Raw genomic sequence first — 23540 nt, forward strand, 5'->3', positions numbered from 1 at the left:
AAAGTCAGATCTTTACTCAGAAAGCATGTTTTTTGTGAGTTGGTGGAAGCTATAGACTGCCTACTTATGCCTGCTACCACTCTTGGTGTAAAGCAGGTCAACCAGGACTCTCCAGCCATATGTCTTGGGCTTTTCTTTGAATCTAACTCCAGGTGTAACCCATCTCTTTGCAGTCAGCCTCTAGGTCTCAGCACCAGGCACTTCTTGGCCTTCCTCTTTTCCTTTTTCCTTGAGGGTTCCAGGTCAAGGCTTGCCTGGTGGTGTTTGACACGCACTTGGAGGATGTGACCTGTCCAGCACAAGCGTATTCAGGATTTCTTGATGGGCAGGGGGTTGGGAAGTTTGGTGCCATAAGCTGTTTATGGGGTATGACCAGCAAATTTGGAAGATTTTCCGCAGACAGGTGTTGAAGGTCTGGACTTAGTTGGTGGTGGTAACTGTTGTCCTCCAAATTTCTGCTCCATACAGAAGGACGGTTTAGTTGGCTTTAAAAAGCAGAGTTAGGTCCTTGAAGCTTCACAACTTTGGATGAATGAAGACAGCCCTTGTTTTGCTGATTCTTGCCTTGACATCGGAGTCTGTGCTACCCGAGGATCCCGGGCGGTGTTGGTGGATTTATCAGCAGCATTCGACACAGTCTCCCACCCAATCTTACTGGATCGATTGAAAGCCGTGGGAATCCAGGGCAACGTCTTTAAATGGATTAGCTCTTTTTTGTCAAACCGCACACAACTGGTTCACACTCCCCTTTCACTTCCACTCCCAAACCACTGAAATGGGGGTGTTCCCCAGGGCTCTTCTCTAAGCCCCCTGCTTTTCAACGTTTATTTTTCCCCGCTTGCGGACATGATCTCCAACTCCGGCATTAAAACCACCTCTTACGTCGATATTAAATTGCTTTTTACTTTTGACAACTCATCCACTCACCTTTGACCCCCTCAAATCTTGTATTAGAGACATCGCTCATTGGGTGGATCTTAATTCCTTGAGATTAAACGCAACTAAAACAGAGGTGCTTTTCTTTAATCAACCTTCCCCTCTTGACCCCAATATCTGGTGGCCGGTAGATCTGAGCCAAGCACCCTCCCCTAAAGAGTCCGTTAGGAATCTTGGAGTACGCTGGGACCAACAGCGGTCATTAAACTTACAAATTCAATCAGTCTCAGCCGCCTGTTTCTCCAAGATTAAAACCCTTAAAAAAACTCAATTATCTACCATGTGACAATCGAAAAACAATAGTCCACGCGCTGATCATCTCCCACTTGGACTACGCGAACAGACTATACTTAGGTTTAGCCACTGGCCTTTGTCAAACTCCAAACGGTTCATAACGCCGCAGCCGGCTTGATAGGGGGTCTTTCACGTAGACAGCATACATCTCCTTACCTCCGTGAATTGCATTGGTTACCCATAAGCAAACGCATTGTGTTCAAGGCTATGACACTGGTCTACCGCTCTACCCAGGGTAACGGATCTGCTCATCTTAGATCAGTCCTCCGACCTTACTGTAACTCTCGCTCACTTTGCTCCAACTCTAAAAGCCTTTTGGTCACCCCAAGATTTAAAAAATCTCGCTCTGGAGGAAGAACATTCAAACTAAGCGCCGCCCAGCGCTGGAACAAATTGCCTCTTAATTTACGCTTGAGCAAGACTGAACTAGAATTCCGTCGCTCTGAAAACTTTCCTTTTCTCCCGTTAATCCGCTCTTCCTTGGTTTCAACCTCAGACCTCCAATCAATCAGCCCCGGGACACCCAGTTGGGGTAGCTGAGCGCTTTACAAAAGACACTAAATAAATAAATAATACCCTGCTCATTTAGTGGGTGTATGCAAAACCTGGAATTCCCCATGATTTTTAAAAGTGTAAGCCTCCTTGCGATCTGGTTTAGCCTAGTCATTAGTGGTCCCGACTCCCAATTTGATGGGACATGCTTTCAATTGGACAGCAGCCTCGGTACCCCTTTTCACTGGGGTGACTTCCAGCTGGAGAATCGCCCATAGTTAGTCATCCTCTAATGCGAGTTCAATATCATCTTTATCAAGGGGCTCAAATGTTGTATTGAAGTCCCAGGCAAGAATAACATTTGTACCCAAGTGATAATTCAGGAGGACCTTGTAGTGTAGTTCCTATATTCCCAATAGGCTCTGCGCATTGGAATAATATCTTCAGTAGTGTAGACGTAGAACTGAGGTTAACTAGGTCTTCACTGACGATATTAGACTTAAGTTTTGTGTGCCAGCTAGCTCAGAGTTCACTAGAAACTTTCTCGAATAAGCGAGGAGGAGTTTAACCTCCCTGGATAGACAAGAAGGGATTTAGTTTCTTACAACCATAGACCATGACAACTTTGCTCTTCCTGACCAAGAGTATATCTCTAGAGTTGTGTGAAAACAAAAGACAGCTATTTTACTCAGTCAATACGTGCATACTTAGTTTCACCAGATTGCAGAGAAAAGGAGAGACGGCGTGTTCAATAAAAGGTGTTATTTATTGATCAGTCTCTGTTCTCATACAAGAGAAATGAATCGCTACAATTGCAATACTTAGGGTTAAGTAGAATGCATATAGTAAAAGCAGGAGTATAAAATAATACTGTAAAAGCATTGATATGGTTTCTGAGCCATATGATACTTTAAAATGGATAAAAGATATACATACATATATACATTGACTAATCGTACTCAACTTGTGCTTCTAACTACGCCTACCCCGGTGTACCTGACCTAAGCCTAATACATGGGAGGGAGTAAGTAGCAGTTTAAGTTAAGGTTGTTTTGCCAAGAATCTGACTCAAGAATTCTCTATAAGGGTTTAGTCAGTTCAGTACCTGGGATTTAGAAGGCTGGAGGTCTGGTATCTCTTTCTCAGGACTCGGTATCCCAGTCACCCGCGAAGGTGGGCTGGAAACGCTGGAGGCTGGATTTCTCGGCAAGAGAAAAGACAGCGTCTTCCTCAGCGCGTCAAAAGGGGAGGGGCAACATCCGTGGGCTCTCGCATCAGCTAGGCTCTCCGGCAAGTAGTCACTGCTCCAGGTTCATCACCACCGTGTCCCTGCTTAGGACAGCATTGGTATATTTATACCTGAGAGGTGCTGGGTTTGACGTAAGGATGGACATAAGACGTCAATAAAGATGTCACTAAGAACTGAGCGTTCTTGCAGTGCTTTACAGGAGTTCTTGGACTAAATCAAAACATGGCAGGCGGGGATTTCCCAGGTTGTTCGAGGCTTGGATTTGTTTAAGAACTCTATGTGCTTTCTAGGGGGCTGGAGGAATAGTGCTTGCTTAATGTGACAGCATGCGCTATGCTAATTTATAACGGGTTTCTGTGCCGTTGTATGGATATTAGTGATTTATAACTGGGCAAGGGTCAGAAATAGGAGTATCGATACAGGTCCCTAGATAAACACACTACACCCACTCCACAAATTCATGTCCATATTTACTAACCTAAGCAATAGTAAACATAACTAATAGTGTATGTGTATACCGAACCACCCCAAAATAAATTTTTTGCATTTGAAAATGGCATATTCGAAATACACGAAAATGAGTATAGGTACTGTATGCATTCAAGCAGTGGGGTTTCACCACTGGATCGTCGAGAGTGCTGTAGTCCTTCGTGCCCTTTCCTGCCTGTTTGCCTGTCTGCAGTGCTACGCCTCGCGGCCCCCGCTGCGCGGGAGCCGCTCGCAGGCCAAGACTTTGCTGCTTAAACTTGTCCCTGGTCATCTGTTAGTGCACAGGAGCACCAACGCGTTTTCAACGAGCAAACATCCACCCTACTGCTTGAGGCGGGACTGCGAGGACCAGCGTGCAGCGCGGCGCTGATCGGCCGCAGCTGGTCCTCTTCCCGCCCCCTCCACCTGATCTTCCTATAACATCATCGGTAGTAACGCGCACGCGGGACGCGCGCGGGGCTAAGGCCGGGGCGAAGACCGGGCAAAGAGCGGGCTGTTTAAGGCCGTTCAAGGACGGCAGAGGACGGCCCTGGCCCTGAACCCCTGTCTTATCGCCCTTAATTCATCGACAAGGTAGGCGGAACTGTGTTTTCTATCTCTTCCTCAAACACTGGTGGCCGCCTCCCAGTTATATCATCCTCTACTGCCCTTGCGTCACAGATGTCAGCCATGCGCAACAGAACTAGAAGCTGTACTAAAAGAGCCACGGCGGTAGCACAGGTGACTGGACCCATAGATCTCTTCATTTCACGGGTGAACGAGACCATCGACAAAAGCATTGTACTGTTGGAAAAAAGAGTCTCCCTGGATCTCGCGAACGCTAAGCGCTCGTCTTTGGGTTCTCTTGCAAATGCAAAATCACCCTCCCAGCAGCCCTTGAATAACTGTTCCTTACCCCTATCCTTGCCCACCGCAGGCGCATTCACTGTACCGAATGCTGTCGATCTGTCAGTTACCCAATCTGACTCGGATCCGTCTTATGTCGATTTTGAGGCTACCCCAGACCTAGAAGCCTGTCAGTCACCCGGCAAAGCGGAGCCGAGTCTAGATGGGCCAACTGATTTGGAAACAGCTCCTGTACTTATTGATTCTGGGGGAAGGGTTACTATTCCTCTAAAGGTTACGTCCAAGAGTAAGACTAAGGAAAAACCAAAAGTTAAAGTTAGGAATCATAACCTGATATCACCTACCCCGCAATTGGCGCCAGGTATACCCTGCTGGGTTCAAAATATGGTAACAGATCTTAAACTGGACCTTGAGGCCACAATAGCAGCACAAATTAAGCCTTTAATTTCAAAACTTGACAGACTCACGTCATTAATGCACTCGAAATGGCCTAATAAGACGAATGGGCCAGGGTCTGTTCAGCCACAAGGGATTAAAGAATCAGTCCCTAAGTGCTTATCTTGCGTCCAGCTCTCTAAAGATGCATCAAATAATGCACAAATAACTATAGTTTCCAGGGATCCAGCCACACTACAAACAGGGAATAACTCTGTCCAACCCCCACCCTTATCTACTCCGAAGGTGGTGGGTTCCACTTTGGCTTATCAACATTCTGTTGATGGAAATAAAACTACTACCCCACAAGTAAAAGATGTCGCAGGAAAGTTTATCAACCCTTCAGTTCCTCTCTCTACAAACAAGCCTGAAGGCTTTAAGCCAAAGCAGGCACGCTTTAAGTTAATCAGCCTGCCACCAGAAGTCTCCCCTTTCGTGGTTGTGTTGACAGCCGTTCCCCCACTGAAGGAGGAAGTAAAAGAAACTTTTGTAGAGTTAAGAAATAAATGCGCCCAGTGGCTCCACTTACACAAACCTTTACCTAGTAATATGAGTGGTGAAATTCTTACTGTGCGTAGAGGGGACTGGGTGGGCAGGAGTAAGAAAACAATAGTAGGGGACGTAATTACAGTTAACTTTAGGGATATAGGGGCAGCCAGCTACATATGTAATACACCCAACAGCGGTCCTGCTACCCAAATTAATCCACTCCCTTTGTCCTACTTTCTTCCCATACCACCAAGACCAAATCCTTCTCGCCCTACTTTCCCAAGTAATAGAGGGTCTGTGTATCCTCCGCAACATACCATCAAACCTTGGCAGCAACCACCACATCTCTCATCTTTTTTTCCACACCATGTTAGTCTTCAGTGGCAACAACCTCCTCATTATCCACCACCTTTATATCAGTCTGCTCATCAGTGGCAGCAACCTTTTCAGCTCCCACAATCTGTTAAACCTCAGTGGCAACAATCATGGCAGGACTTGCCTCCTCCTCTTGATCCCTCGTATTCACAATTCGCTCATCCTAACAGATATGGTGTGTTAGATGAGGTAGACTGACTCAGTTTTATTAAAGCTCCAGATTCAAACCTCACTACCACCAATAATGATATGGAGAGTGTTTTTCCAGCCATACCTTTCCCCACACTTCTTGAATCCCCAATAGCGGCATCGTCAATATCACTTTCACATACATTAACTAGGGATAGTCCTGATGCTTGCACATCTACCGTCACCCCCAGACTAGGCCCAGATATCAACCTCCAGGAAGATAGTCCTACCTCACCTTGTGTAATCCAGCCAGAGTCGGCTACTGTCGTCGACACTGGTAAGCCTGCTGGACTTTCTCTTATTTCCTGGAATATTGCTGGCCTTGCCAGTAAAATAGGTTCACCCTTCTGGACCAGGTTTATTGGGGAGGGATTAGATCTAATCCTCCTCCAGGAAACGTGGTGTTTGGACCATATCAATATTGAAGGGTACACATCTTACTGCCTTAAAGCTACTAAATCTAGCTCGGGCAGGGCCAAGGGGGGCCTTTTGATGCTTTTGTCTAACAAGCCGTGTAATTGTACAGTTAGAAGTAGTACGACAGTTGGGACCCACAGTCAGGTAGTAAGGGTGGAGTGCAGTAAGAGTATTGACCTAGTTGTAGTAAATTTCTACAACAATATCTTTGATGCCACTAGAGGAGATATTTTACCACCCCTGGAAGAGGAAATTGCCAAGGCCATGGGCATTTCGAAAAGAAAGGCTGAGGTTATTTGGGCAGGGGATTTTAACTTACAGCCATGCCATTTGTCCAATGGGAATATCTGTGGTTTTGGAGCGGCTATGAGCAGTCATTGGGGGGGGTCGGGAGCGAGGGAGGATTTTCTCCACTTCCCACACTGCAGTTACGGTTCTACACTAAACATGCTAGTTACACTAGACTTGACCCTGTTAAACTGTAACATAAATAATCAGGCAATAACATGCCCCACCTTTACAGGAAGGGACGCAGGGTCATTTATAGATCATATTCTTTTGTCTAGTAGTGGAGACTTTACTAACTTATATGTAAATGAAGAAAGTCTGTGACCATAACAGCATTCGTGTTACCCTCCTAGGGCATGGTACCCCATCAGCTTCAGGTGAAAAGTGTTCTACTGACCTAGTACCCATCAGACCGAAGGGTCTAAGGATTAGATGGACTGGAACTAATTCCAAGGCCAAGCAGAAGGAGGTTCTTACCAGTTGTAAAAACCAAATTAGTTCCTGTCTAGATAAAGAAAGTGACCCTGGTTGCTTACTACTACACTTTGTTTCCATTAATAGTATTATTGATGGTATTTTTACTAAGGCCCCGATATCCAATAGTGGTCTGAAGCAGGGGTGGTTTGACAAACCCTGTATACTTGCCCTCCGAGAACTCAAGAACGCTTTAGGTACCAAACCACGTGATAACGAGGGAATAAAACACCTCAGGTCCAGATATAAAACAGCAATTAATAACAGGAAAAAGGTATTACAGACTGAGGCGTGGGATAAGTTAAAAGAAGCAGCCGAGACCAAAAACTGCAAACTTTATTGGGAAACAATTAATAGTCCTTTTCTCAATAAAGAAGATGTTCCAGAATTAACATCATATGTTGCATGCAGCGATTGGGTCAGTCACTTTTCTAAAATCTTCAACCCAGAAGGGTTATCCCTTGAGTCACTGTCTCCTGAGTCTACCTCTTGGCTACCTCTCCCTTTGGGAATAACATTAGAAGAAAGCCATGAAGGAATCTCTAACAGCAAAGGAGGCAAGGCCCCTGGCCCTGATGGGGTCCCGCTGGATTTATACAAAGATGAACCAGATTTGTGGGCTCCCATCCTGGTGAGGATATTCAATTGTGCGGCAAAAACTAATTTCCCTTCTTCTTGGGGTCAATCAGTCATTATTACCTTACATAAGAAAGGTAACAAATCAGAGGCTTCCAATTATCGGCCAATTTCCTTGTTGGACGCCTCTGTAAAGGTAATGAGTAGGATTTTGCTTAAAAGGCTAGAAAATTGGGCAACTGATTCAAATATTTTAACCAGAGTCCAATATGGTTTCCGGAAAGGCTTGGGCACATTGGATCAATGTGTAAATTTGGACCTTTTAATTAACAAATATACTGTGGCTAAAAATGGCAACCTCTTTTTATGTTTTGCTGATTTGAGCAGCGCTTTTGATTTGGTTAACCATGCTATTCTTTGGGAGGTTTTGCTTGAAGCAGGGGCACCGAGGGAAATCGTCCATTTCCTAGCTAGACTTTATGAAAAACTCTCCTGTAAAGTCCGCTATGGCACCCTAGGCGAATGCACCCCTTTTTTTAAAGTCTCACGGGGCATACGCCAGGGATGTGTTTTGGCCCCTCTTTTATTTTCCCTCTTCATTAATGGTGTTGACCGTTCTTTGGTTGACATCCCAGCAGACGCTCCCTTGATTGGAGGAAAACCCGTCCCGCTATTACTTTATGCGGATGACGCTGTTCTTTTATCTCGTACACAGATTGGCCTCCAGCGTTTAATTGATAGTTTTATGCAGTTTATCCAAATTAGGAGGCTTCGAGTGAATAAATCTAAGACGTATGTTATGTCATGCGGTCAGGCAGCAAAACAGTCAAAGCATACCTTTTTTCTGGATAAAGATAAATTGACACATGTTAAATCCTTTTGCTATTTGGGAATTACATACAACAACAGTGGGACTTGGACCTCTGAATTTGTCTACATTAGATTAAAAATGCTGCGGTCCACCAGCAGTATTTTTCGATTTGCTTCCAAACTTGGCTCAAGAAGCATTTCAGACATGATGAATATATATAATGTTTGTTGTGTCTCTTCTGCTCTGTATGGGGCAGGTGTATGGGGCCATAGTGAGGGCACATCCTTACAAAAGGATGAAAACAAGTTTAAGGAGGTTGTTGTGTCCCCCCTTCTGCCTCTGTCCAACTTATCCACGAAGAGGTCGGGGTCGAGTTTATTTCTGACTTAGCAGCAGTTCGGCCACTTTTATTGTGGCGTTCTATTTGGGCTAAGCCAGAGACTCGATTCACTCAAGATATTATCCTTGACTGTATAGGTTTGGACCACTCTTCACGCATACAGTGGTTGAGATATATTCACCGCTGGTATCTTCTTCTTTTTAATATCGATGTGTTTCTTGAGCCAGAAGAGGTTGTTTCTATTCCCAAAAAAGAAATTAAGACAACGTTTCTAAACTTTCAAAAGGCAGAACGTGATAAAATATTTGGTAATTTAACCACTGTGAAATTTTACAAGGATTTGAATTTAACCTCGGGGTTCCAACCCTACCTTGTGTACGTGACTCGTCCCTCTCATCAATATGTATTAACCCGTGTCAGATTGGGTATTGTTCACCACCTGGTTGCATTCCCAAACCCGAAAGCCAGATCAGAGACACTCTGCCCGTGTGACAGTACTTCTCGCCAGAGTTGTTGCCATTTTTTACTTTTTTGTAAATTTTTTCATTTCCTTAGGGTAAAATACCTTAAACCGATTTTTATAAAGTATAATATCCGTACCACAAAAACTGCATTGACACTATTATCCTCACTGGAGAATGAGGATATTTGTTTCTTTTTGGCCACCTACATTTTGAAGTGTACAGCTGCCAGGAAAAGTATTGTACTGTAAAATCTTTTATACTTACCTGTCTGTACCCATGTTATACAGCTGCCAGGAATTGTATTATGCTGCTATTACCTTTTACATCCCTGTCTGTATATGTATGTTTCCAAGTTTTATATCAATTTTTGTAATTAAGGTATAATTTTACTCGTTGATGTCCACAGTATGTACTGTATGGTCTCCCCTTTCCTTTACTTTTAAATCATTTTTATGCTAGTCTAAAAATGTCCAGAATCATTTTACCGGAATTATTATTCCGGAAAGTACAGCTGCCAGGAAATTGCCTATCAAGTAAATCTTTTCGATTTCCTGTCTGTACACCTATGAATGCTTTGTATTGTTGTAATAGTTTGTTGATTTTAAAAGGAAGAATAATTTTAATTGTTGCACACTAGCCGTTTGCACATTTCCTACTCCTTTTCTTATTCGTGTCTATATGGTGATTTAATATTATAAATTATGTATTTTATTATGCTTGTATGATTTGTATGTACAAATCGAATAAAAGCTTTTGAACTTGAACTTGCATTCAAGCAGTGTAATCATTCAAAAAAAAGGGATGCACATTTTATATCAGCATTTTACCCAAAAACTGAAAACTGACCCTGAACCCTAAAAAATCTCCTTTATCCAGATACTGAAAACTGACCCTGAACCCTACAAATACCCCTTTACCCAACAATCAAAACCTATAACATTTTAAATATAATTATATACTTACCAACACTTACGTTGTAATGGTATGCGTTGTAAAAATACCTGCATAGTATAAACTTTTTATCTACATACATGCATTGCTATGGTTTTTACATTGTAAAATGTTCATTGTAAAGGTAGTGCATTTTAAACGCTGTGTGCAAAACATTATATACCTTAAGTAAATATTATTATTTCCTTATTTATTATTATATTACTTCCCAGTCTATTCCCCTATAAACAGACAACCCACTACAGAAAATTATAAATTTAATGTAACAATTAGCAATTAATTAATTAGATAAACTTATTTAGAATTTATATTTTAAATTCTGAACATTAATGTTTACATTAACAATTATTTAAATATTACTACAAATTAATTAACATATTAAATAAATAACATTAAAATTAAATTACTTCCCACCCTATTCCCCTATAAACTCACAACCCCCTACATGACAAATTATTTAACATAATTAGCAATTAATCAATTAAATTAAATTATTTACCAATTAATTTTTATATAATTTAAATACATTATTTAATTAACAAATATTAAAATATTACTACCAATGAATACATTTACCTTTTGAAATAATTATAATAAAATTACTTCCCACCCTATTCCCCTATAAACCCACAACCCGCTACATAACAAAATATATACATTTACATTACCAATTATTCAATTACAATAAATTAATTAACAATTAAATTATAAATATTTAAAATATAATATTTAATTAACAATTAATTTATTAATACAAATTAATTAATTAACATATTTATTTAAATAAACATAATTAGCAATTAATGTATAAAATTAAATTAATTACCAATTAAATATTATAAATTAAAAAAAATAATTAACAATTAATTAAATATTAATACCAATTAATACATTTACATATTTAATTAATTATATTTAAAACACTTCCCACCCTATTCCCCTAAAAACCCACTACCCGCTCCTAGAAATTATTATAGTATTTGAAATATTTTTTTAAATTATTATTTATTTTTTAAATTATTTCTATATAAACAAATAAAAAAATTACATATATTTTAACAATAAATGTAGTAATAAAACATTTAAACAATGTACATTTAACTATTAGATATTATTTATATCCATATTAATAGTCTATATCATGACAGTCGATATCATGACTGTCGATAACACAACTTTCGATATTTTTAAACTACTAGAAAAATCGATTTTTTTTACTAACGATATTACTTACTCGATATTTTATCAATCGATATTTAAAAAAAACCATAAAAATCGATAAAAAATACATCGATATTACTTACCTCGATATTAATGCCATCTCGATATTCTGGAGTCGATATTATGTCCAGTCGAAATAAAAAACTCTATATTAAGACTGCACACCTATCTTGACAGTTATTTGTGTCTGTGGGCCAGATCAACCATTTCTTCCAATCAGGATGTGTTCTGTTTTGGTTAAAAATATGGGATACGTCTATCTCAACATCTGTAGTGCTATTACTGTCAGGTGTTGGCTTTGGAATAGACGGTTTGTTCAAGTCTTTAATTTTGGCTAGGCCAAGACAGGTTGTCTGTTGAATTGTGTCATTCAAAAATATAATTTGTTCTGGGATCATGCAGGCTCTAAATAAGGAATCTGTACCTTGCACTTGCCAATCTTTTGTACCATAGATTGTTTTCGTTTCAATATTATTGTTCCAGAAATCAAAACCGAATGTATTCATTTTGTCAAAAAATTATTCTGAATAGATTAATTTTGTGTTTGTTAGCATGGTTTTCATTCCTGTCTTATTTAACAATTTGAAATAAAACGTTTCTGCATTACTTGTGTTAAACCCTGAGAAATATGGAAATTTTTCATAAAATGTTTTCGAACTGCCTTTTGGTGGAGTTGCACAATGTTCCCATTGGTTATAATTAAAAACATTTCTAGGTTGAGCAGATTTATGCAGATAATGGTTACCATAGTGGTTGTAACAGTACATCTGGTCATAATTAGATGAACCCTGTAAATAATCATGTTCTGTAAATTTAGCTGACATCATATCATTAATACTTTCAAAGTCCCAATCATCAGCGAATGTGCTCGGTTTTACAAAGTCACTTAATGAAACCTTAAATTGATGAGGATATTTCAAGAGCTCGACCGGGCCATAGATTTCGTAATCAGTTTTGTCCCATGCTACCCCACCGGGTATAGGATTGGCTGTGAAGTTTACTGAAGAAAGTTCTTTTCTCGATGTGTGAAGACTTGTGTGGTTTCAGGACCAAGTTGATTTTCTGACTTGCTGTGTCCATTGTAACATATTTTCCCTCAATGAAATGTCCCAAGTATAGTACCATGATGAGCCAAAGTATGAGGACAAATACACCATGTGCCACCCAAAATTCAATCCATGGAGAAATCAGATAGGTTTCTTGTAGTTGATGAAAGAGTTATTTTGCTTTGTCTTTAAAAGTCTTTGATGTTGTCGCCTGTTCCTCAGGTTCGCTCGGATCCTCAGAACAGTCATCGAAGTTGATGAAATAGCCTAATGCAGTTCTGTCAATTGTTTCAATTGCTTCTCGATTCCTTTTTGTTTTTGGAATTTTCTTTGTTGCATTAGCATAGTCAGTGGTTACATCATTGTAGACTGGTGTTTCTTTATGTAAGATTTGGATTTCAAGAGGTTTAAGTTCCATGGCATTGTTGCATAGTCCTTGTTGATTCACTGTAGGTTTATCAAATGTGATTAGTCTCTCAGTTTGAACCTCTATGTTTGTAGCAAACTTTGGTGTTCTGCTATTTCTTGGGAGTCCACTTGGCCTACTACTTATTATTGGCCACATGATTATGGTTTAACCAGGTCGATTGATACAACTCGGTTCTCCTTTTTACCAGCAAGGGGCGGTAATACAACTGATCTTGTTCCGTTGATAGCCAAGACAGGTACTGCTTTTCTGTAAGAAGGCCCAAATTCCTTCTTTACTGTGATCTCTCTGACCAGATCCCCGATTTTTGGAATCCAGACAGGCCTTGCTGGGACAGGTGGTTTTTCTTCAGTGGTTGTTGGCTGTTTCAATTTTATGTTGCTCAGGTCTTTTCTTTTTTCGTTTAAGTCCTGTAAAATAGCCAAACGATCTTTGATATCAAAGCATTTTTCTTTAACCACTGAAGTTTGACTATCGAGGTCCTGGATCAACATTCTAGTCCCAAACAATAGTTCGTACGGACTGAGACCTCTCAGAGAATTTCTTGGCAGATTGTTAAGACTACGTTGGACACTTATTAAATGTTTGACCCACCCAGCCCCCGAACCTAATACCTTTGCCGTTATAGATTGCTCTATGCCTTGGTTTTTTCTTTACACCATCCCGTTTCCCTCAGGAAGGAAGTGATAAGAGTCCCGCAATGCAATGCCCATGCTGGCCATGCCCCCCCCCATAAGCTCGAGAGCTAAAAGCAGGACAATGGTCAGAATGTAGCATGCCAATTGCGTATATGCCATTATAGACTCGCAAATCTTTTTATAACAGTTCAGACGTCAGCCGAGAGCTGGGGTCTACATTTTAAGTGATGATAGTCTCTATATGTTAATTTGACGCATTAATCATACTGGGTTTTATATATTTATTGTTTAATCCCATCTTGAGCGAAACGCCATGGCAAAACACCGTCTCGGTCGCCACTGCGATCTCTGTTGCAGTTTGGACAGTTTTTTGCAAATATGTGATGTTGCAGGCTCATTCCTGGCCACCAGTATGTGGATTGCAATTCTTCCAGAGCATCCTTTAGCTTAAGGTGTCTAAGACCCTCACCCATATGTGCGTCTGCTATTAACAATATTCTCCTGTTCGTGTTTGGAATTAATCTATCCCCCACTCCAGGGATTTGAGCAAAAGAAACGGAGTTTGCAACGATTATGTATGTATAATTGAGGGGATAGGTGATGGGTAGTGCTGAGCAGTCGCCTTTTGATGACTTTTCACCGCCAGCATTGTCTCCCCGTCAATGTATTTTTTCGAACGCTTTTTTGTAGCTACTGAAGCCGATTTAGTTGCTTCCGCTGTGGCTGTCTCAGCCAATAAATTCCCTGGAACGTGAACGCCATCACGTTCATGACTCAATGAATGTATCACGTGAGTCTTTGGTAGTTCTTTCTGCAAAAGAACTACTTGTTCCCAAAGCGATTGTTGTTTTATTGTGGCACCCGTGTCATCTTTGTCACCGTTTTGAACCCAGTTCTGCAAATCTTTATTGTATGATTTTGACGCAGTAATATGATTCGCACACTATTAGTGTCGGGAATTCGCGATCGGCATCATCTAGCGCCATTTTTAACGCTATTATTTCAGTTTGTGGTTCTGAATTATTTTCCACTGAATGTGTTTTAGTTGCCAGAGGTCTCAATTTATCTCCGCGCCACACGTATTTAACAATTTCGCATGTGGCGTTATAGGCTTGTTTTCCCCAAACCGAGGGTTGTGCATGTCAGTCTGCATATATTACACAGGCGTACTGTCGTATGGGCAGAATGTCGATTGGCAGAGGGTATTCTCTTTCATATTCTAGATTTTTTAATTTTTTCATTTCAGGGTCAAAATAGTATTTCACTCTGTCTGTAGCAAGAGAATTTTCCCATTGTATCCATTTTGGATTTAATGCCATAGTAGGTAAATTAAATGGGCTTGTTAATGCCTCAAAGGCTGATTCTGCTGTCCTGACTGTAATCCGTCTGCCGTCAGCTTGGTCTCTCTTGCTACAGTTGTTTGAACCGCATGAACAATGTTTTGGAACACTGTATCCTTCAACGTTGAATAAACCAAAAACTATACATAGAAATCTTTCTACTAAGTTCTGGCGGATTTTAACCTTTGACCCACTCCAGACGTCTTTGGAGTATTTACGGGAGAAAGGGTCTGTGTGAAAAAGCACGACTGAGTTACTCTGTCTTGCGTTAGATTTATCGCCTTACCAAACGTTGGGCGCCATGTAGTGTAGTTCCTATATTCCCAATAGGCTCTGCGCATTGGAATAATATCTTCAGTAGTGTAGACGTAGGGCTGAGGTTAACTAGGTCTCTACTGACGATATTAGACTTAAGTTTTGTGTGCCAGCTAGCTCAGAGTTCACTAGAAAATTTCTCGAATAAGCGAGGAGTTTAACCTCCCTGGATAGGCAAGGGATTTAGTTTCTGACAACCATAGAACATGACAACTTTGCTCGCCCTGATCAAGAGTATATCTCTAGAGTCGTGTGAAAACAAAAGACAGCTATTTTACTCAGTCAATACGTGCATACTTAGTTTCACCAGATTGCAGAAAAAAGGAGAGACGGGCGTGTTCAATAAAAGGTGTTATTTATTGATCAGTCTCTGTTCTCATACAAGAGAAATGAATCGCTACAATTGCAATACTTAGGTTTAAGTAGAATGCATATAATAAAAGCAGGAGTATAAAATAATACTGTAAAAGCATTGATATGGTTTCTTAGCCATATGATACTTTAAAATGGATAAAAGATATACATACATATATACATTGACTAATCGTACTCAACTGGTGCTTCTAACTACGCCTACCCCGGTGCACCTGACCTAAGCCTAATACATGGGAGGGAGTAAGTAAGTAGCAGTTTAAGTTAAGTTTGTTTTGCCAAGAATCTGACTCAAGAATTCTCTATAAGGGTTTAGTCAGTTCAGTACCTGGGATTTAGAAGGCTGGAGGTCTGGTATCTCTTTCTCAGGACTCGGTATCCCAGTCACCCGCAAAGGTGGGCTGGAAACACTGGAGGCTGGATTTCTCGGCAAGAGAAAAGACAGCGTCTTCCTTAGCGCGTCAAAAGGGGAGGGGCAGCGTCCATGGGCTCTCGCATCAGCTGGGCTCTCCTGCAAGTAGTCACTGCTCCAGGTTCATCACCACCGTGTCCCTGCTTAGGACAGCATTGGTATATTTATACCTGAGAGGTGCTGGGTTTGACGTAAGGATGGACATAAGACGTCAATAAAGATGTTACTAAGAACTGAGCGTTCTTGCAGTGCTTTACAGGAGTGCTTGGACTAAATCAAAACATGGCAGGCGGGGATTTCCCAGGTTGCTCGAGGCTTGGATTTGTTTAAGAACTCGATGTGCTTTCTAGGGGGCTGGAGGAATAGTGCTTGCTTAATGTGACAGCATGCGCTATGATTAATTTATAACGGGTTTCTGTGCCGTTGTATGGATATTAGTGATTTATAACTGGGCAAGGGTCAGAAATAGGAGTATCGATACAGGTCCCTAGATAAACACACTACAACCTCAAGGGATTGGATCATTGGCGAGGTGACCCCTCCCTTTCACTCCAATGAGGTGGCTGCAATTTTGCTTTGAGCCCTGCTACATTCCAAGAAATAACTGAAGTGACAGGTGGTTGGGAATTCACATAAGACTCTGCAGGAAGGTTGATCGATGCACTTCGCTTGTAATGGTCAGTTCCACTAATTCATTGCTAAGACGTACTGGATAAACTAGACCCTGCTTACTTCTTGCCTGAGAGGGACTAGAGTTCTCAAAAGATGGTTGGATGGCTACAGTACTAAGATTTGACATCAAGTGAAGAAGCCACACAGTCTACACGAGAAGGGTTCTCTAGGCCTGTCCTACTATGTATGATTGAGCCGATTTAAATGACCTGAAAAGGGGTTTTTAGGAAATTCAGATATCAAGGGCGCACTGCCTCAGTTTTACGTTACAGTGTGTAATGTGAATGGTTAATGTGTAGTGCGTGAAGAGCAGGCGGAAAAACACCCTTAACCGTCTAAAATAGTCAGAAGACTAAACACATTTACAAGGCTATGCTCTCGCAACTACAATAAAGTATCACAGAAACAGTACAATGACTAATGAGAATCAAAGAACAGAAGCAGATTCTTTGGTGTGTTCCTAGTCACAGCAAGATGATGGTTTATTTTCTCCAGACTTGAAGAATATCACAAAAAGCCGACACGTGTTTCGTCGTGTACAGTTGAGTCAACACGACTCTTCAGGGCTTAGAGCTCAACTCAAAAGTATGGGTTGAAAGTTAGTCTGGACTTCGTGTTCGTGTTCTATATAGGTAGATAGGAGAGAGACACTGGTTTTTCAGAATCAGTTAGTGACTGATTAGGAAGCGTATGTCCAAAAGAGTCACGTGCAAAAAGCACTTTTTTCTTATATTCTGCCTTATTGGTTAGAAGAAAATCTTCGAGTGTTAGCACTCTGAATACTGGTGTGTATCAGGCGGTAGCCGGGAGGGGATCCATCTGTTGAGATGCTCGCAGGGAACGGGTGCGTTTCCTCTGTGGCGGTGCGCCGTGGTATGGTATCCCTCCTCCTTTGGTTCCCGGTCGTCCTCTCTCGTGCATGTATGATTGAGCCCCTCAGTACCAAGTTATCAGATGAGGAAGTTGAGACTGCATGCTAAGTGGAAAGCTAGTGTCAATCAGATGGATGCCATCTATGATACAATCTCTGGAGGAGGGTGCAGTGGTCAGAGTATTTAAGTCTTTGCACAAGGAAAAACACAGTAGCCTTTATTTGGAATTGGTGCCTAGAGTTGGCACCAGGGTCAATGAAATGAAAAAAAGATTTGTTAAGCGCGGTTGCTGCCCACGGGCGTCCAAGCGCTGAGTTAAAGCAGAGAAGTGACGGAGCAGGGAGATAAGGACTAGAAGGGTTTGGCGAACAGTACTGTTTTCAGCTTATTCCGGAATGAAAGCAAATCAGGGGTAGACCGAAGAGAGAAGGGGAGGGCATTCCAAAGCTTGGCGGCGTTCAGCGAGAACAGCCTACCCCCGGACCTGGCTCTCTTCACTCTAGGAACAACTGCCAGGAAAGCATCCGTGGACCAAAGGTTCCTGTTTGGGTGGTAGGGGATAACAAGGTTGTTGTTGATTGCTGATCCGGTCTTCCAAAAGGCCCGATGCGCAATGCACAGCGCCTTGAATGCCACTCTTTGCCTCACTGGCAACCAGTGCAGGCTTTTCAGTCCAGGTCTGGCTGACTGGGTTCGTGGAATCTGGAGTAGGGTACGTGCAGCGCAATTTTGTACCACCTGCAGCTTCCGGAGGGTCATCTCAGGGGCCCCTACGTATAGAGCATTGTTTGAGTCCAAGCGGGACTGGATGAGGCCTTGTACTGCCACCTTTTTGGCCTCTAGAGGCAAGAGTGGGAGGACCTTCCTCAAGATTCTGAGTAGGCCGAAACAAGTGGCGGACAGCTTGGTGGCCTGGGTGGGGAAGGAGAGCTTTTTGTCTAGCCATACTCCCAGGCTCTTGACACTTTCCTTGGGGGTGGGGGGGGGGAACACCCAGGCCGCAGGGCCACAAGGAGGTGAAAGGTACTGGCGAAGCTGGGCCTAGGAGCATGAGCTCTGTTTTTCCTCCGTTCAGTTTGAGGGAGGAGTTGGTCATCCACTCCATCACGTTCCCTAAACATTTCAACAGACCAACCGAGGATTGCCTGTTCTCTTGGGCCAATGAAACCACTAGCTGGGTGTCGTCGGCGTACGACACTATTTTAATGCCGTACGGTTCGACTACCCCAGCCAGTGGTTTCATGTATACATTAAATAGTACAGGGCTCAGGGAAGAGCCCTGCGGTACTCCGCAGCTGAGAGGCCTACTGGATGATGTTGTATCGCCGTCGAAGATCTGAAAAGATCTATCAGCTAGGAAGGAGTCGAACCACCTTAATGCATCACCTGAGACTCCGATGTTATGGAGACGGTTCAGCAGGGTGGCATAGCTGACCGTATCGAAGGCAGCACTTAGATCAAGGAGGATCACTGTCAGTCAATCATTGCTATCCAGCCCCGACGTGGCTGCTAACCGATCAACTAGATTCCCTTGTGCATAAGGACTGTTGTCCCCCACACCCATACATTTGAACTGAATACTTGAATTATTAGGAGGGCAATACCGAATATCCAAAGCAACGAGGCCATCAGCAATATGCATATCCTTAAATTGAGATTAAATCAAGGGGTGAAGCTGTATCAGAGCATGTTCCAGCTTCAATTAGGTTGTCCCTAATGACCTAGTGACAGCCCCCATTATACCTTATCCAGTGGAATACTTTATTTTTGATGGATTCCTCATCTTCAAATCTTTGGTTCAATCAATTTCGGGACATTCATCATCGCTAGTCTGAAACCAGATGGATGGTCCTTTTTTGATTTGACATATCGTTATAAACTGTAAGGAGATAAGTTGAGTTTGCTATGGCCAATGTTTGGCCCATAGTGGGGCGGGGGGATCCAATGGGGGAGGGCCTAGCACCCTGGGAATCACTAGTCCACTTGAGTCAGAAAAGCTGATCAAGGGGCACACACTAGGGTCTTTTAGAGGCCTTGCCAATGAAGCTTTTGAGGCAACTGTACTAGTGGATCCCGCTTTAGGGGTGCACGATTACCTAGGATATGTACTTGCTCCCCTTAGAGACCGCACCTGGTTCACTTTGCCAATGAGTAAACCTAGCCTGGATTTCAACTTCCCTACCTGCGCCTTAAGATCCATGATAAGAGGACATATGTAGTCTAATCGGTAGTTAACGGAATTGGCAATATTGATGTGTGAACCAGTGTGTTATTATCAATGGTTACCAATACCTCATTTTATTTCAACAAGTGTTGAAATAGATTTTGGCATAGTACCGTTGAGCTTAAAGTGGAGGCTACCACCAAGTTCCATAGATTATCCATACCCCAAGCACGGGTTTTGGATAATGTGTTGCAGCTGGTTTTTAAAGTAACTGGAAATGTTTTGAGAGTATTTGAGATTTAATTTTACATCATTTTTAGAAACAGTAACTGCACTTATAGTATTATTCAAGGTCTGGTTCCCAAGACAGCGGGTTGTCTTACTTTATTTGGCAACAGCTTGCGCTGGTTAGGACTTTATTGCCATGTTGACTGGCCAAAGCAATTTTCCCAAATCACCCGGGACCCAATTGCTAGCCACCTCCACTAATAGGTCAGTTCCAAACAGCCCCCAAAACAAAGCTTACGCCCTCACCTTGAGTGCCCACACTAGTAGGAGCTATTGAGCAAGGATCCAATTAGCAGCGACCCTGTTTAAACACACTATCTACCCCCCCCCCCCAGGAATCTCCCTCCCAGACCCTCCCCCCCTTTCCTCATGGCACAGCAGCTTAAGGGACAGGGTCCTACCCATCACCATCGAGCGCTGATGGGCCCACCTTGCAAGAATATCCAGATTAAGCTGGTAAACCACAAAGGCATACACGTATCAGCAGCACAGAGTGGCAATTTTGAACAGCCTTTGCTTGTACCAAACTGTCAGCGCCCTGTTAGCAGAGCCCCCGCTAGTTGCAGTTCCAGCTCCTCCCTTCAGATGCAGTTAGGAGCGGATGATTATTGAATTGACTGACAGCTACTGGGATCCTTTTCTTCCTATAGTCATCTTACAGGGAAAGGGGCTTGCAAATTTGTGTAAAATTTGTTTGCAGGCTTAATAAAAACGGCACCTGAAGTGACATCCAGTCCAAAACTCAAGGGGGGTGGCCCTGCCCTGGCTCTTGCAGGGCAAGGACGGGTCCGGCCTTAGCCTAGGTACAGCCCATGCGTGTCCCTCGCAGTCAGACAGCAGAGTGCTTAAGTAGCGCTGGTCCAATTGTGCTCAGGTGCAACTCAGTGCAAGGTTTCTGTGACTTGTAGTCTCCAGTGGTAGTTAGCAACGGTTGCTCCCCCTACAGCTGGTAGACTGATGCAAAGTGAGGCAATGTGGGCCCAGTATAACAGGGCTGCAGGGTTCCTCAACAAGCTCCCCCAGCGGTAAAGGATGATTCTTAATGGCACAACAGAGCTCCATCTTACATAATGCAGGGAGAGGCTTTAGGGCCCATTCCCATGCAAACTACTTCCTCCTTGTGGGAGGCATCAGTAACAAAGGGCAGAGGACAATAATCCTCTGCTAGGATGATGTCTCAGTCTTCATTAATTATGATGACCAGAAAACCATGTTTATATTGTGCAATATGTCCCCACTTTCATATTCGGAATTTGTCCAGAAAAGTGCGGTTGGCCACCTTCCATTCTACTGAAGGTCTTTTTCTAGGGCATGAAGGGTCTTTATTAGACCATTCTTCATTGTTTTTTTGAAGAGAGTTGATAGCCAAGTCCTTTTTATCACTATGACCGGAGACCAGCTTACAGCTTTCTCCCTATATTAATACACCCTTCTCCTAACCTCTGTTCAATTGCTCTTTCCTTAATAAGAACACCTATATTGTCTGCAATCCTCACTATCCTGTGAATAAGGTGAAGGATGATCAGGAGCATGTAAATATTGGTTGGGCGGTTTCAAAGTCCTATAGTGCCTCAATGGATAGCCCTCCTTTCTCTCCAGCGACTCATGATGGCAATTCAGTCTGGAATTTATACTCATCCTTTCATTTCTTTTCATCTTCCTGACCGTTATCTTTCAGTGTTTCATCGATCTGACTTTGCTCACAAAAATTGTAACTCGAGCCAAACACCTGGTGTGACAAACCATACAGGTATAAGTTTCTAAACTGATTTCATATTGATTAGTGATCGGGTTCCATTGTGATAAAGTGCTGGCACATGGTCATTAGCTCAACCTTGATCATGCTTCGTAATTTCTGGAGAGGACCAAAGAGATACATTTCATGTTCAAATAGACAGGAGCTTATCCAGATTAGTTCTACATATGTTATAGCAACTCTTTACATTGTTATTATTAAAGCAAATCCATATTGGATGGTATTCACCATCACCCACAAACCACCATCTCCAACATTCCAGGAGCTGCAGTAAATGGGAGAATTACCCAACAAAATCAATTTAAAATCACTCAGATTAAGTAAAAGAGGATATATGACAACACTTGAGAAAACAGGGAGAGAACCGAACACTTGGCTAGAGGCTAACTTTTACAAGATTCAATAAACAAAAATTAATACAATGGAGATTCGACTCCTCAACCAATAGATTAATTGACACCAACATATTAGAGAATTGTAAAAAAATATATAAACGTTGGACATTATAAACCACCAACTCAACTATAAAATACTTTTCATTCTTTCCCACAACGAAGTTTCAAGAGATCACCAAATCTGAGGCAAAACTTTGTCCATGTTTTTGAAGAGATAAAAAATATGGGATAATTCTTAAATAAATCAAAATGTTTCTTCACATGTAAGAACTGTTCCCTAGGCAAACTGGTCCAAAACAAAAGAACTTACAATAAATGGTCATCAACATGGAATTTGGGAATGCATCAACTGTGAAAGCACACGTGGTCTAAACATATGTCTATGTTATAAAAACTATATAGGGAGCACCATCAGCCGCTGAAACACACGATACAAGAACATTACCATAATAACCATAAGATGGATTGGAAACTCCCTTTGGTTGAACGTTGCGGAACATCTTCCACACCTACGAACATTTACCTGTTGTGGGATTGGAAAACTCGAACACCTTAAAGGAGGAAATCTGAAACAGACTCCGGAAACAAGAAAGTGAACCGATACTTAAGTCAAGGACTCAAAAGACCCAGAAGTGTCTTTTATAAAATGACACTGAATTATCTTAACTCAGAAGAACGTAACGGAAAATGTGATAGAGAATGGACTTAAAATTGGAACACAAACTTTATTTTATAGATTTATTGGCTATAAATATTAGGCACCCAGAATGTAACTTTTGTAAACGCGTATCTGTAATGCAATGTAATTGGTTTACTCTGAAAACTTTCTGAATAAGGGAACACAAGGGTATGCATAACTAATGGCCACACAAAAGAAAGATTGAATATATACATTTCCATAACCACAGAAAAATACGATATTGGAGGCATACCCCGCCCCATATATGCACATTTAATGGTTACACATTAATGAATGATTGAATATATCTATCACCACAACCACAGTAATATTCAAATATATATTAGAGCCAATAAGTACCCACCTCTACCTTCCCATCTTAGATGGTTAGAATCACAATTCCACAATCAGAACCCATCAGGTCTATATTGACACAAGGAAACTAGATCCCAGAATTATGTGAAGTGATCCTTTTACTCATAACTTTGTTTAAAGAACTATATCCTAACATGGTAACACCAAGAATCCTAGAATAAAGTCACAAGTGCACCAACGTAAACAATTAGCTGGAGGCTAAACAAACCAAAACCATGGAACATCCCTAAACAGGTTTTTTCCGCATTACATGCGATCGATAAGATTGTCTTAAACATAAAACCATTGTCTGTTGGCCATTCCAAAATGACTGCTTACAACGTCTGGCGAACCTTATGGCATAAAACAGCATTTCTACAATCACCAAACAAGATTTCAATGCCACATATCAATGCAAGAAAAATCCTTTGACTCAAATAACTTTTTCCTCAAACATAAAAAATGGAAACTGAC

General features: G+C 41.7%; 1 protein-coding gene across 5 annotated transcripts in view; it reads right to left on the reverse strand.

The window, feature by feature from the left end:
- The window catches only part of CAPRIN2 (caprin family member 2), an 857580-nt gene that overhangs the window by 513915 nt on the left and 320125 nt on the right, over positions 1 to 23540 (reverse strand). The window lies entirely within an intron of this gene.

The sequence above is a fragment of the Lissotriton helveticus genome, chromosome 1_1, assembly GCF_964261635.1.
Source record: "Lissotriton helveticus chromosome 1_1, aLisHel1.1, whole genome shotgun sequence".
Taxonomy (NCBI): domain Eukaryota; kingdom Metazoa; phylum Chordata; class Amphibia; order Caudata; family Salamandridae; genus Lissotriton; species Lissotriton helveticus.